The 15,020-nt window shown below is 32.6% G+C and overlaps 1 long non-coding RNA gene across 1 annotated transcript; it reads left to right on the top strand.

Annotated features, from left to right (window-relative positions):
• The first annotated feature begins 10,473 nt into the window (after positions 1 to 10,473).
• On the top strand, positions 10,474 to 12,472 carry LOC126882187 (uncharacterized). Its single transcript, XR_007697205.1, has 2 exons — positions 10,474 to 10,603; positions 11,314 to 12,472. It is a non-coding gene; the product is annotated as an uncharacterized LOC126882187 (long non-coding RNA).
• Positions 12,473 to 15,020: the final 2,548 nt, after the last annotated feature.

Genomic DNA, 15,020 nt, shown 5'->3' with positions numbered 1-15,020 from the left:
AAGATCTCCAGTGTTTTTTAATAGGTAATATATGGTAGCTAATTATAATTTCTTCTTTTTCAGCCCTGAAGAAGCCAAATTAATTCTCTTTGGCGAAAACGTTCGGCGAAACAATTGATACTCATTAGAGTCTTTCTTGCAGATTTCCCCAATATTTAAGAGTTTATATATATATATATATATATATATATATATATATATATATATATTGCATATATCTTGCGAGTCCCCTTCCAAAACGGAGATAATAACAGCTATCAAATCTCTGAGAAATAACAGGTCCCCGGGAATCGATAACATTGCTGCCGAACTACTTAAAACTGACCCGCATCTAACCGCTGAACTTTTGCTCCCCATAGTCCGAGAGGTGTGGGAAACAAACCGCATTCCAGCGGGCTGGAAAAAAAGTAACATTATTAAGCTTACAAAAAAGGGCAACCTCACACTGTGCAAAAATTGGAGAGGAATAACCTTGCTTACCGTCATAAATAAAATTTTTACGACCATCGTACATAAAAGATTGACAAACAAGGTTGAATTTCGAGCAAATCAAGCAGGTTTTAGACCAGAATCTTCCTGCATATATCACATTAATACTGTGAGGGTAATAATGGAACAATCGGTTGAATGGAACACACCTCTATACATGGTTTTTGTTGATTTCGAACGTGCCTTTGACAGCCTATCTCATGCTGCTATATGGAAAATTTTAGAGCTAAGAAACATTCCACATAAAATAATTTCTATTATAAAGTCACTGTACACTGAGGCGACGTGCAGCGTGAGACACAATGGGATCAACAGTGACGAATTTGACGTACTTACTGGAGTCAGACAGGGATGTGTGCTTTCTCCGTTTCTGTTTAACATAGCTCTAGACTATGTTCTCTCCAAACTAGACTTCGACACAAAAGGGATACGATGGACGTTAACCACACGCCTAAGTGATCTGGAATACGCCGACGATATCTGCCTGTTAGGACAAAGGTTCCAGGATGTGGCCGACCAATTAGAAACACTATCCACTGAGGCCAATAAAATAAGTTTAAAAATCAATATTAGTAAAACCAAATCCATGAGAATAAACGCAAGGAACAACACGCTATTTAATATTGACAACATGCAGATTGAACATGTGGAAAACTTCACGTACCTTGGAAGTGTCATAACAGAAAGCGGAGGTACAGAAAACGATATTCGTATGAGGATACGAAAAGCTTAACAAGCATTCAGCATGCTTAACCCTGTTTGGAGGTCTGGGGAATATACTACAAGGACAAAGATCCGAATATTCCAGTCAAATGTTTTATCTGTTCTACTCTATGGATGTGAAACCTGGAAAGTGACAAAATCCCTTACAGACAAATTGCAGGTCTTTGTTAACAAATGTCTACGAAGAATTGTGCGTATTTTCTGGCCAAACACCATCAGAAACGAAGATCTGCTACACCTGACCCAACAAAATAGGGTAGAAAATGAAATAAAATCCAGAAAGTGGGGGTGGATAGGTCACACACTCCGAAAAGATAGTTCCAGTATTGCAAAAACTGCCCTAGAGTGGAATCCCCAAGGAAAAAGAAAAAGAGGTCGCCCAGCACAAACTTGGAGAAGATCCATCATGGACGAGATAAGAAGTCAAGGAAAGTCTTGGAACGAGGTGAAGGCCCTAGCGCAAAATAGAACCTGATGGCACGTTTTCACTGAAGCTCTATGCTCCACTTAGGAGTTCAAGAACATTATATATATATATATATATATATATGTATATATATATATATATATATATATATATATATATATATATATATATATATATATATATATATATATATATATATATATATATATATATATATTATATATGTATATATTGTTATATTTCTATTTGATATGAAAATTAAATTTTGATAATTATAAACAGAATTCAATTTAATATAAAATATTTTCAATTTTCTCAACCACGGGCATATAAATTTAGAACAACCTGTATACAACAAATTGTTATATGTAATTTTAAGAAGGGATTATAAGAAGCTTACGAAACTCGGGACAATGCGCCGAGAATAAACAAAGTGAATGGCGCGTACCATTATCGTTGTTCGCGGAAGGTTCGATCATTAGCCTATGCTAAATAAGACTCAGTTGAAATACATAATAGGTCATTATCGTTGTTCGCGGAAGGTTCGATCATTAGCCTATGCTAAATAAGACTCAGTTAAAGTAGATAATAGGTCATTAAATTTTGTAAATAGTAGAAAGTAATTTTAGAATGGGAATTAACTATTTTTTTTTGAAATCCATTAAGCATATTTAGAAATATTAAAAATTGGTTTTGAGGAATACTGCGAATGAGAGTTGGTGGTGGAAGGTTGATTTGTGAATCTGGAAGGGATATTTAGAAAGTAGGGGAATGAATGAAAAATAGAGAGCAGAATGTTTTGAGCTGTCGAGAAGTGAAGTCCAGTAGTAGACGGTAGTGTACAGAGAGTGAGAAAGCCGGTGTAGTTCCGTGAGTGTGGAGTATCTATCGTGGAACGAGAGGTAGGCCAGGTCGAGAGTAAAGAACCTCCTTGAGCCAAGAGTGTCCCGGTAGCTGATTGAAGTTTCGAAAAAGGTAGAAACACGGCATCACGACAGAAGCAGGAACGGGAGCTATATGAGCTAGTTTTCAAAGGAGAACATTGCTGGAAGACAGGACGAGGTTTTGATCGCAGCCAAGGATAGCAGGAAACGGGTCTTGTGTGAAGACATTCTCAGTTCACCAGAAAAAGGTCAGTCTCATTTGTTTGGACATGAATGTATGGGTTTTTCGTATTAAATACCACATTTAAAATTGAAGAACATAATCATAATATCAGAAAAGTTTCATCAAACTTAAATAGAATTGTTGCTAATAAATCCTAATAGTTAAATGTTAATAAAAACTTTCAATTGGAAACCAAAAGGAAATAAGATTCCCATGTGTAAATGTTATGTTTAAGAATAATAAGATATAGCAAATATTAAGCATTGATTGCCTTTTAAATAAAATAAAAAATATTTTGATTATAATTGTAACCCATATGTGTGTATTATTTTACTCTTTTCTTTCCTATCCCGATTAGGAACCATTGAGAAATACTTAGAAGCCACGTAAGTAAGTAATTAATTTTATAAAAAGCCCTGAGATTGAAAACATATTGATATGTGATCTGGTAAATTAATTAGATTATTATAAATGCATTGATTAAATTAAATGACATATAAGAATATTATCTCATATCAATAATCAAGATCACATCAACTGTCGTCCAACGTGGAAAGCATTGAAAAGTATTTCTAGTGGCAAATTTGAAGGATAGAAAGAGTAAAGCCGGTATTTGAAAATTTATATGCCTGTGGTAAAAAGTGAGATACTTACATTTGATAACATAAAATTTTAGATCTCTTTAGGTACAAATTTTACATAACTGATTTAATATTTTATTTTACGATATTTACATTTGATATATCTATTGAAAATTTATAATATTTGGGTGAGAAAAAGGCGTCTTGGTAACATACTAGTAAAATTTCATATTTGGCGGGGACAGTACTTCTTGAAAACAAATGTCTGTGACAAGAAGCCAAAGCAAAGACAATAAAAAACAAAAAGAACATTAAAATCAAGAGGAAAATTCAGACCAAGAAGATATTTTAGACACAACAATCATGGAAACAGGAAAAAAAGAATTGTCAGAATTAGAAAAGATATTACAACTTATGCAACTCCAGTCACAAAAAATGGATGAAGCAAAACGAACAATGGATAAAAATCAGGAAGAAAAATAAAAAAAAATGGATGAATCACAACAAAAAATGGATCAAAAAATGGATGAAACACAACAAAAAATGGATGAAACACAACAAAAATTGGATCAAAAAATGGAGGAAACACAACAAAAAATGGATGAAACACAACAAAAATTGGATCAAAAAATGGATGAAACACAACAAAAAATGAAACAAGCAATAGAAGAGATCAACAAGAAAATGGAGGAACGCATAGGAAAGTATGAAAAGGAAGTAAAAGGATGTTTGACAATAATCAAGAACGATATGGGACAACAAGAGACAGAGATTAAAGAAATCAAAAGCAAAATAAAGGAAATAACGAATTGCCAGAAAAAGGAAATAGAAAGTTTGGAAAACAAGTTGCAAAACGCTATTCAAGGAAACATAGAAGAAGTGGAAAGAAAGATTGCGGAAATCAATACTCAACAAAATGTCGGAGAAAGAAGAGAAATGGTTATACATAGCACAGATGACGTGAAGATAAGGTTTGGCGGGGACGTAAGAAGATTACACCCAGTGCCGTTCATAAATAGCCTGAAAAAGAAAATACAACACATCGGAAATTTCGAAACAGCAAAAGAAACTATCAGAAACCATCTCAAATATGAAGCAAGCCTATGGTTCGATAGTAAAGAAGAAGAATTCGGCAATTGGCAACAATTTGAACAAAAATTTTTGAATTATTTCTGGGGAAAAGTCCAACAATTGGAAATTAACAAGGAATTGCAAAATGGGAAATACAATGATAGGATGGGTGTATCAGAAAGGACATATGCTTTGCAAATTTACAATAATGCAAAACATTTACAATATAAACTCATCGGAACAATTAGTCGAACTGATTGCAAGACATTTTGAGGAAACGCTGGAAGACCATATCACATTGCAAAATTACAAAGACATAGATAGTTTATGCCAATTCCTACAAATAAGAGAATCACGTCTAAGAGAAAGAAAATCAAGAAGGTCGCGAGAAGATTACAGGCCCCGAGAAACACAAGATTACAGAGATAGAAATCAAAATAGGAGTGACTATACAAGACGAGATTTTAATCCCAGAAGGGAAAACGAAAATAGAGACAACGGAAGAGGAAATTATGAACAAAGAAATAGGCAATGGAATGAGGACAGAAATCGAGAATACCAGAATAGAAACACCACACGCTCAAATCAAGAAAACAGAAATAATGGTAGACAAAATGAACAGGGATATCGAGAAAACCGAAACAGATCCGACAGACCAAGAGAAAATAGAAGAGAAATAAATAATACCCAGACAGATGAATATGACGGAGAGAGACATTATGACGAAAATATAAACAACGATGAGCAACCGGCGTCTTTTCACGACGGCGCTCACTAAAAACCAAAAATCAAACAGGAATCTTTTGTCACCCCAAGGAGTTTATTAAATTGGCAGGAAACAACGAAAAGAAAAATGGAGTTAATTTAAAATTTGTGGATGGATTTATCAACGAGAAACCAATTAAAATTATGATAGACACTGGATCTGAAATAACATTGGTCAACAGAAAACTAATAGAAGAAGTTAACTTAACAAATTTAATTTACAAAATACCTAGGGTAAATTTAGTGGGCGCAAACAAACGGACATTGGCAACTATAAATGAAGGCATACGAGTAATGGTACGACTGGGTAAGAATATGTATGCACTACAATGTGTAATAATGCCAAACATGTCACATGACATTATAGTAGGAGTTGACGAATTGGCAGAAAAACATGTAGTAATAGATTTTAAAAATAATACGATGAAACTAACAGAAGAAAAAGAAAAAGAACAGGACAAGGAACATGAGAAACAAAATACGGACGAATCAGGTAAAGAACAAACAGTGGAAATGAATTTGGCAGCGAAGCAAGGACAAAGAAAAAAAAGGAGAAAAGGTCAGAAAAAGATAAAAGAAAATGAAACCTGTGGCTCCTCAAAAGAAGAGTTGAGCCCAGAAGAAGAAAATTTGAGAGTATCAGAAACAAAGGACACCTGGGATTCCTCAAAAGAAGAGACGAGCTCAGGAGAAGAAGAAATAAAGCTAAAAAATGAAAGTGAAAAGAATATGATTGAAACAGTGGTATTTGAAGAGGAGGTATATGCAAACGAGGATGCAGAATGCACGGTAAACATGTGTGAAGAATCTGAGAAAAAAGACAGAAAATTGATATGTGGAGAAGGGAAAGAAAAAGAATTGCGGTTGATGTTAAGAAGCTACGAAAATTTGATCAATGAGGAAAACAGAGTGGCTAAAAAGTACGAACATTCATTTGAGGTGAAAAACTTGGGAAATTTTCGATCAAAGACTTACCCGATTCCATACAAGTATCGACAAGAGGTGAAAGAAGAAATAAATAAAATGTTGGAAGATCAAATCATCGAAAGATGTGATTCACCGTATGTTAACCCGATTGTGATAGTAAAGAAAAGCAATGGAGAATTGAGATTATGTTTAGATGCCAGGAATATCAACCAGCACACTGTATCACAATATGAATCACCTCTAAACATCGAGGCCATTTTTGGAAGAATCACCGGGTCACACATATTTTCGAAAATTGACTTAAAACACAGTTTTTGGTTGATACCGTTAGCTGAAAAGTGTAGAAACTACACCGCTTTTTCTATTGATGGTATTGTCTACCGGTTTAAGGTAGTGCCATTTGGATTGCAGAGTGCTTGTGCTGCACTCGTCCGAGCTCTACATACCATTTTGAATCGCCATGAAGATTTCATAGTTCATTATATCGATGATTTATTAATTTTTTCACAAGATACTCAGAGTCATCTGGAACACATAGAAATAATTCTGAAAGAATTGGACACAGCGGGATTGAAATTAAACATTGAAAAATGTCAATTTTTTCAAAAAGAAGTAATTTATTTGGGTTTTCAATTGGACACCAAAACAGTAAGATTAGCCGAAGACAGAGTTAAGCTCATAGATGAATACCCAAGACCAACGAATTTGAAAACATTGAGAGGTTTTCTTGGCACGATAAATTATTTTAAAAAGCTGATTCCCGATTTGAGCCAAAAGGAAATCCCTCTGATAAAATTGCTTAAAAAAGGAATAAAATGGAATTGGAAAGAAGAACAGGAGGAAGCTTTCGAAACATTAAAACGAGAATTCGCAAAAGGAACGAAAATATACCACCCCATTTACAATTTACCTTTTATACTCCGAACTGATGCGTCCATACAAAAATTTGCAGGAGTTCTGTCTCAAATACAAAACGACCAAGAAGTGCCGATATGTTTTATATCTCGAGTGACTAAAACACATGAGAGAAAATATAGTGTTACAGAATTGGAGTTTGCCAGTGTACTATATTGCGTAAACAAATTGAGGTTTTACTTATTGGGAGCAAAATTCACAATCGAAACAGACCATGCAGCTTTAGTACATATCATGAAGAATATATTAGTAAATAATAGAATACATAGAGGCATTCTATTATTACAGGAGTATGATTTTGAGTTCCGATATATAAAAGGGAAAGACAACATAATAGCCGACGCTCTAACACGGGATGAGGACACCGGAAAAAAGGAAACAATTACTCTACAGGTGGGACTAAATAGATTAATACAAGAAGAAGGGATATATTCGTTAAATGAGATAAGGACAAACCAGGAAGACCTAGAGGAAAGAGAAAAAAGAAGAGCGGAAGTAGAAAATAACATATATTTTAAGAGAATAGACGGAAAGGAACTATATTTAGTGACACAGACATTGGCCGAAAAGATAATAAAGAAATTACATGAGGACAATGGGCATATCGGTAGCAGAAAAGTTTGGCTCGTTTTTAGGGAAAATTACATCAGCCGACAGGATTACCGCATTGCAAAGGAAATTACCCAGAAGTGCGATGTATGTCAAAAATATAAGAGTCGAAATTTCAAAAACGAAAATGTTGCCAAAAATATTGAAGCCCGAAACAAACTAGACATTGTAGCAATAGATATGTTAAGCGATCTAATTATGACCACTAAAAGGAACAAACATATTCTGGTAATGGTGGATGTGTTTTCAAAATACGTAAAATTATATAGTTGCCGCACCACAAAGGGGGAAGAAATATTAAGAAAAATCGACAATTTTATAGCCATAGTAGGAACACCAAAAAAGATTCTACTGGACAATGCAACGTATTTCCGAAATGATCGTTTCAAGGGACAACTTCGAGAACGAGGAATAGAGACAAATTTTGTCAGCATCAGGCATCCACAGAGTAATCCTTCGGAACGATTCATACAGGAAGTGACGAAATTTCTTCGCATTGCAACAGATGGTCAACATCGCCACTGGGACAGGAAAATGGCGGAAATAGAAAGGTATCTAAATACAATTCCGAGCACAGTAACAAAAGAGACCCCAGAATACATCATGAAGGGTGTACTGCCGATAAGGCCATGGGAAGACCAAGAGCCAAAAGAATATCAACAGGTGATTGAAACCGTACAGAGAAGATTACGGCGAAGCAACGAAAAATATATCCAAAGACAGGAACAAAATAGAAAAAGAAGACCAGTGACTTTCCAAAAGGGTGAAAAAGTACTCGTGAGGGCATTACGAGTATCAAATCTTCCTGGGGGCATTTGCGCAAAGTTGATGCCTGTTTTCGAAGGCCCGTACATCGTGAATAATGAAAATGGGATAAATAGTTATGAGTTGAGGCACAGGAACTCGGAAAAGATCCGAGGAATTTATAATATTCACGATGTATACAACATCACGAATAAAAGACAGAATTACATGAAGTAGATAGTAAGTTAGGGTATAAGACGTAGATTAAAGTAAGGAAATATACAGGGAGTTGGTTTTGCCTCGAGAAAATTTATTTAAGAATGCAGATAAATTTTATCGAATACAAGGCGGGGATTTGTTATATTTCTATTTGATATGAAAATTAAATTTTGATAATTATAAACAGAATTCAATTTAATATAAAATATTTTCAATTTTCTCAACCACGGGCATATAAATTTAGAACAACCTGTATACAACAAATTGTTATATGTAATTTTAAGAAGTGATTATAAGAAGCTTACGAAACTCGGGACAATGCGCCGAGAATAAACAAAGTGAATGGCGCGTACCATTATCGTTGTTCGCGGAAGGTTCGATCACTAGCCTATGCTAAATAAGACTCAGTTGAAATACATAATAGGTCATTATCGTTGTTCGCGGAAGGTTCGATCATTAGCCTATGCTAAATAAGACTCAGTTGAAGTAGATAATAGGTCATTAAATTTTGTAAATAGTAGAAAGTAATTTTAGAATGGGAATTAACTATTTTTTTTTGAAATCCATTAAGCATATTTAGAAAGATTAAAAATTGGTTTTGAGGAATACTGCGAATGAGAGTTGGTGGTGGAAGGTTGATTTGTGAATCTGGAAGGGATATTTAGAAAGTAGGGGAATGAATGAAAAATAGAGAGCAGAATGTTTTGAGCTGTCGAGAAGTGAAGTCCAGTAGTAGACGGTAGTGTACAGAGAGTGAGAAAGCCGGTGTAGTTCCGTGAGTGTGGAGTATCTATCGTGGAACGAGAGGTAGGCCAGGTCGAGAGTAAAGAACCTCCTTGAGCCAAGAGTGTCTGTGACGTTCCATCACTTATTTAATTAATTATTAATGGGAACACCTTATTTAATTATTGTCAAAAGTATTTTCTTAGAATATTAAAAACCAGTTCGTACAAAATTCCCTTGGTGACGTCATACTGGGTGTATGGTGGTCACATTGATATTTCTTGAGGTTGGTACTGAACACCGGCCGCTAGCTGTCACGAAGCCGGAACGGTGAAGAGGGAAGCATTGGTCTTGGGAGCAAGGTTGCCAGGTCTGGTGAAAATTCACCAGATTTGGTGATTTTCTAACCCATTTGGTGATATGGTGAAAACTTTTTTAAAAAGCTTAATATCTGGTGATTTTTTGACCTTATCTATATTATATTTTTTTATTTAAAAAGTACGATTATATGTTTTTTATTCGTTATTAAGAATTGCCACATAATACAAAAAGTCTAATTTTGTAATATAAAATGATCCGCCTCTGTGGTGCTCAACCGGGGATTTCCCGAAGTTACTCTTGCAAGTGTTCATCATGCACTTCCAATAATTTATGTCTTGGTTTTATAAACAAACCAGTTCAGTTAATATCAACATATCAATTTAGCAGTTTTATCTTTCTTGTGTCAGCTGTAGAGTTTTAAGTGATTACTGTTCTTCATATTTTGTAGTTTTGTCACGTTTTGTGTTGGTTTGATCATCTAATAAACTAAAATCTCAAAGGTTATTAGGAACTATTTTTTCAATTTTAATTTGTATTAAAAATTTATTAGCATGAGCAAACATTACTAGGTTTCCAACAAAACAATTTTGTATAACACCCCGCTCGACGAGGCGAGGGTCGTCTGTCAGGCCAAGTTTAAGACATAAAACGTTAAGTTTTAAATAATCTACATTGTCGGGATTATCAGTACCTTTTTAAAAATGAACACCTACATTTTACATTATATTTTACAAAAAAAAAATCGTTTCATTTGTATTCTTTTTATTAGGTTTGTTCCAACCCTTCACATTACCGTTCTCGAATGGTGACGCGTATGCGCATGCGCAAAATTATGTGCAGCAACACATTTTTCTTTACTGCGCATACTCATAACAATCTGGTGATTTTTAGCAAAATCTGGCAACTTTTTAAGCAATTGTCTGGTGATTTTTAGTTTTTTGACCTGGCAACCTTGCTTGGGAGTGTCAATAAGAATGGCGGCGTGAGTTTTCTAATTATATAATTAAAATAAGTTATTTCCAGTTGCATAGTTCCATTATTGTTGTTGCAAGTTATAGAAAGTTGAGTGAATTAAAGTGACGGAATAATGAAACTGTAAGAAAAAGGATCTCACACCGGATGTTTTTTTATAATAGTTTTTTCAATATGGTGTCATAATTGTGGCAATTATAATATTATTCTCATTATGGATTGAATTTAAATTAAGTCATCGATTGGCTTTTATGTAGAATGTTGCAGTGTCTATCATGTATCCAGAAAAGATCTTTAATAACATTCTTAATATGGGGTTATGTTCATAAAAAATTTCCAGTTATGAAAACCTATTGCCAATTATATCATTACTTCTTGAAACCTACTAAATTTTACTTCATAGACTTCATAATTCTTTTCCCATATCTAATATGTTCATATATTTTCACAGTACCTATTTCTTTATACCATACATGTACAACTTCTTTTGAAAAAACCTATTATTGTAAGTTTTCTTGTCTATTCGAATCAAGGCCATAGTTGTTAAAAGTCTGATCACAACCTATGGTTAAAATGTCAAGGTAGATAGGTTTTTTTGGGTCAGTGAAAGGTCGGTTTTTTGTAGTTCTTTTCTAAAAACCTTTCCTCATTAACTTCTCTCTTTTACTTCTTTTTCTGACATGTTTTATTAGGAATAAACTGGGAATATTTTGTTTTTAGCCATTCGGGAGAAATCTATTATTACCGCTGGTAAACCCTCTCTAACACCGAGAGCAGACACTTCCAAGATTCAGTCAACCAGGGAACAAGTCTAAGGATACAGTCCCATTTGTTTTGTTTTGGTTCATCATCCTGCATCCTCCGAGGGACAGGTTCATTAGCTATTGGGCAGTTGCACCACTTCGGTGTTAACTTCGTACCACGGATTTGGTACCACACACCAAGGATCAGTGTTGGAACGCGTGAAAAGGGGTTTGTTTTGGGGGACAATTATTCATACTAGTTAAAGACTTATACTGTTTTTTTTTGTAATATTCAGGACATTTAAGTTAGATACACATAAGTTCATAATTTAATTACACATAAATATTTTTTTCTTTCTCTACAAATTTAAGTACCTTTTAGTTATAATAACCATGCCTAACAGTTAGTACTGTTCCCCCAAATTTATATAATTCTTGGTAGAAGTTTCGAGCTCGAAGATTCTCCCCATACATGTTCTTTCCTCTTGGTTCGTATTAATTTTAGACTTGTTTTCTCAGTTAATTTAAAAATAATATTAGTTCAATTCACCTAAATTTAAAATCATTCAACTTATTTCATAATTTTTCAATTTGTATTAGATTTTTGTAAATATTATTTAACGTTAACTATTAATTTTTTTATATTATATTTGAATAAATCCCTAGTACCCATCCCCTCAGGAAGGTACTAGTTTTACTTGCGATTATTATTTAGAACCACTAGTCAGAAAAGGATCTTTTGTATCCAGTACTAAGTTGGTTCATTTAGGGACTTGTTACCCGTCAACACATTGAGAGTTGTAAAATATATATTATTTACATTAGGTATTTTCCTTATTCTATTATCAGGTAGTATTCAATTAGGGTGTACGTATTAAAATCGTACAAGTGTTATTTGGTGAAGGGTTCATACTAATCTAGGTGTAAGTTGTACTTTCTGTATTAGAGGTACCCTTATTCAGATTTTCTAACCTTATTAAGATTATTCTTAGATCACATTTGTGTGATAATTTTTTAATTGACTTTCACTAGTATCATTTTTTTGTCATGTTAGAGTCACAGACTAGTTACTTGTCTTAACTTGGAGATTGTGAACATCTAGTAGTTAAATTTAATAAATATATATTTATTGTGCATATTTTTTTTCTCATATTACTCCTCTATATTTGTACATTTAATATACTTTTATTACAAATTTAATATACTCTATAGCAGCGTAGAATACCTGGAAGTGGGTTAACCCAGTTATCCTTCTTCTGGCGCCCAAAAATTTATTCTATTTTCATTATATTATTATATTTACTCTATCTATTTTGTGAACATTGTCTTAATATCTTCTTTTCTAGCCATCATTGTCATTTCCTTTAATTTATTGTCCAGCCAGAAATAGCCGTGCAAATTGGCCGAATCCTTCCTTGAGTGTAAAGTGGCCATTCTCTTGCATATTGAGCTAGCTATTCAAGTTACATCTATCTATTCATAATTTTCATCTTCAGTCCTATATCAATTCTATACTCTTCGTCTTGGCATCTTTCCATACAAGTACTACTGCAAAGTAGTATTTTAGACTTCAGCTTCTTCAACGCAGAAGCCACATTGTTGTTCCTTTGGCTACATTAAGTAGATCTTCTTATTCCTACTTCTGTTGGAGTTTATCACTCTCTGTGCATTCACTCCAACAGAAAATCTCCTTCTATCTGGTTACATCGGCTTCCCAACGTGGTGGCCTTATTTTTGGTCTGAGACAGTATTTATTTAGGTCAATTCTTCTCTTTTTATCTCAAGTTTCTTTGTTATTTCCGTTTGGTATCTCTATACACATCTTGTTACTTATTTATTTTATTTTTAATTTCTGATACATATCAGGTATTCTTATACGCTGTTTTGATTTTTGTTTATATTTTGGGACCTCGTTATAGTATAGGTTTGTGCAACTTACATTCTGGGTTAAATTTGAATTTTTATTGGGAACTTATATTTAATATTGCTATTAATAATATAATTCATATAAGGTAATTTTTATTCCTTCAGCCAATAGTGGTATAGTTGGAGGTACAACTAAGCATTGATTATTATTATACAGGGTGCGCCAAACCTCTGGTCTTCTTTGATTACGGCTAAACTATGAGATATACAAAAAAATGTTTATAACAAAACTAATGTGTATCAAAGAGGTCTATAATTTAAAATTATTTTCAATTATACAGGGTGAGTCAGAACGACGGTATGAACCAAAGTTGTATTTTTTTAAATGGAACACCCTGTATATTAAATCATTTTTGAATATATTATTTAAAAATATGAAAAATTTGTATAAGGTCTTATAGGTCTAAAGTTAATAATTTTCGAAATATTTACATTTTTATTGAGAAAAATGGTAATATTTATAGGGTTGTGGATTATGTTTCCAAGGAAATAAAAATTTGGGTGATAGGTCAAAGTTTTTAAAATATAGTGTTATTTTTAAATAATTTAATATTTTTTACTTTTAGCCATAAAATATACAGTGTGATCACTATTTGCAAATACAAAATTTTCTCATTTTTTTTAAATGGGACACCCTGTATATTACTTTTGCGTTTTGTAGTAAATATTACAACCTTTCTTTTGGTATAAGGTTGTTAGTACCTAGCATGTTTCGTTTTGTAGATATTTAAAAAAAACTATAGATTTTACGGGTTTGCAGATTTTTTATTTAAAAATTTTTTTGCAAAAAAAAAAATTATAATCTGGTTTTAGAAACATACACTAAAATATAAAATATGAAGATAAAAACGTAATTAAAGATTAAAATAAATCGTATGCTAGTACAATTCAATTGAATTTAATAACTAAATTATTTTACAAAAAATATTTTACCATATTAATGAATGCATAAATTAGTTACTAAATTAAATAAACAACCAAATTTTAAATCAACCGTAGTAATTTTTCTACTACAGCAACTTTGCTGTACCAAATTAATTGTTAGTTAAATTGTATTTAGTTAAAATTTTAATTTACCTTTTAAATTTACTTACATACATCTTGAGAATATAAAAATTATTATAAAGTATGCTTTGAAACAAATGAATGTTAAATGTATCATCCAAATTATTTATTAATATAAATAGTATTTACTGGTGTCACAAAAACTGGGAATACTTTTGTAGTTGAAATTTTTGTAACAATTTTTTTTATTTTAAATTTTAATTTTTTAACCGAAACATTTTTGGATATGACATTTGTTTTGGGCGAAACCATTAGAAATTATTACCAGATTTTGTGACACGAGTAGGTACATAGATACTATTTACTTCTTAATATACTTCCATAACGTTCATTTGTTTCAAAGCATACTTTATACGTTCTCAAGATGTAGGTAAATTAAAAAGTTATTAACTGATCTTACTCGTAAATACAATATAACTAACAATTAATTTGGTATAGGAAAGTTGCTGCGGTAGAAGAATTACTACGATTGACTTAAAATTTGGTTGTTTATTTAATTTAGTAACTAATTTATGTATTCATTAATATGGTAAAATATTTTTTGTAAAATAATTTAAAGTTATTAAATTCAATTGAATTGTACTAGCATACGATTTATTTTAATCTTTAATTACGTTTTTATTTTCATATTTTATGTTTTAGTGTATGTTTCTAAAACCAGATTATAATTATTTTTTTTGCAAAAAAATTTTT

Source organism: Diabrotica virgifera, chromosome 3 (genome assembly GCF_917563875.1).
Source record: "Diabrotica virgifera virgifera chromosome 3, PGI_DIABVI_V3a".
NCBI lineage: Eukaryota > Metazoa > Arthropoda > Insecta > Coleoptera > Chrysomelidae > Diabrotica > Diabrotica virgifera.
Note: the sequence above shows the minus strand (reverse complement) of the source record. Positions and strands in the feature narration are given on the sequence as shown.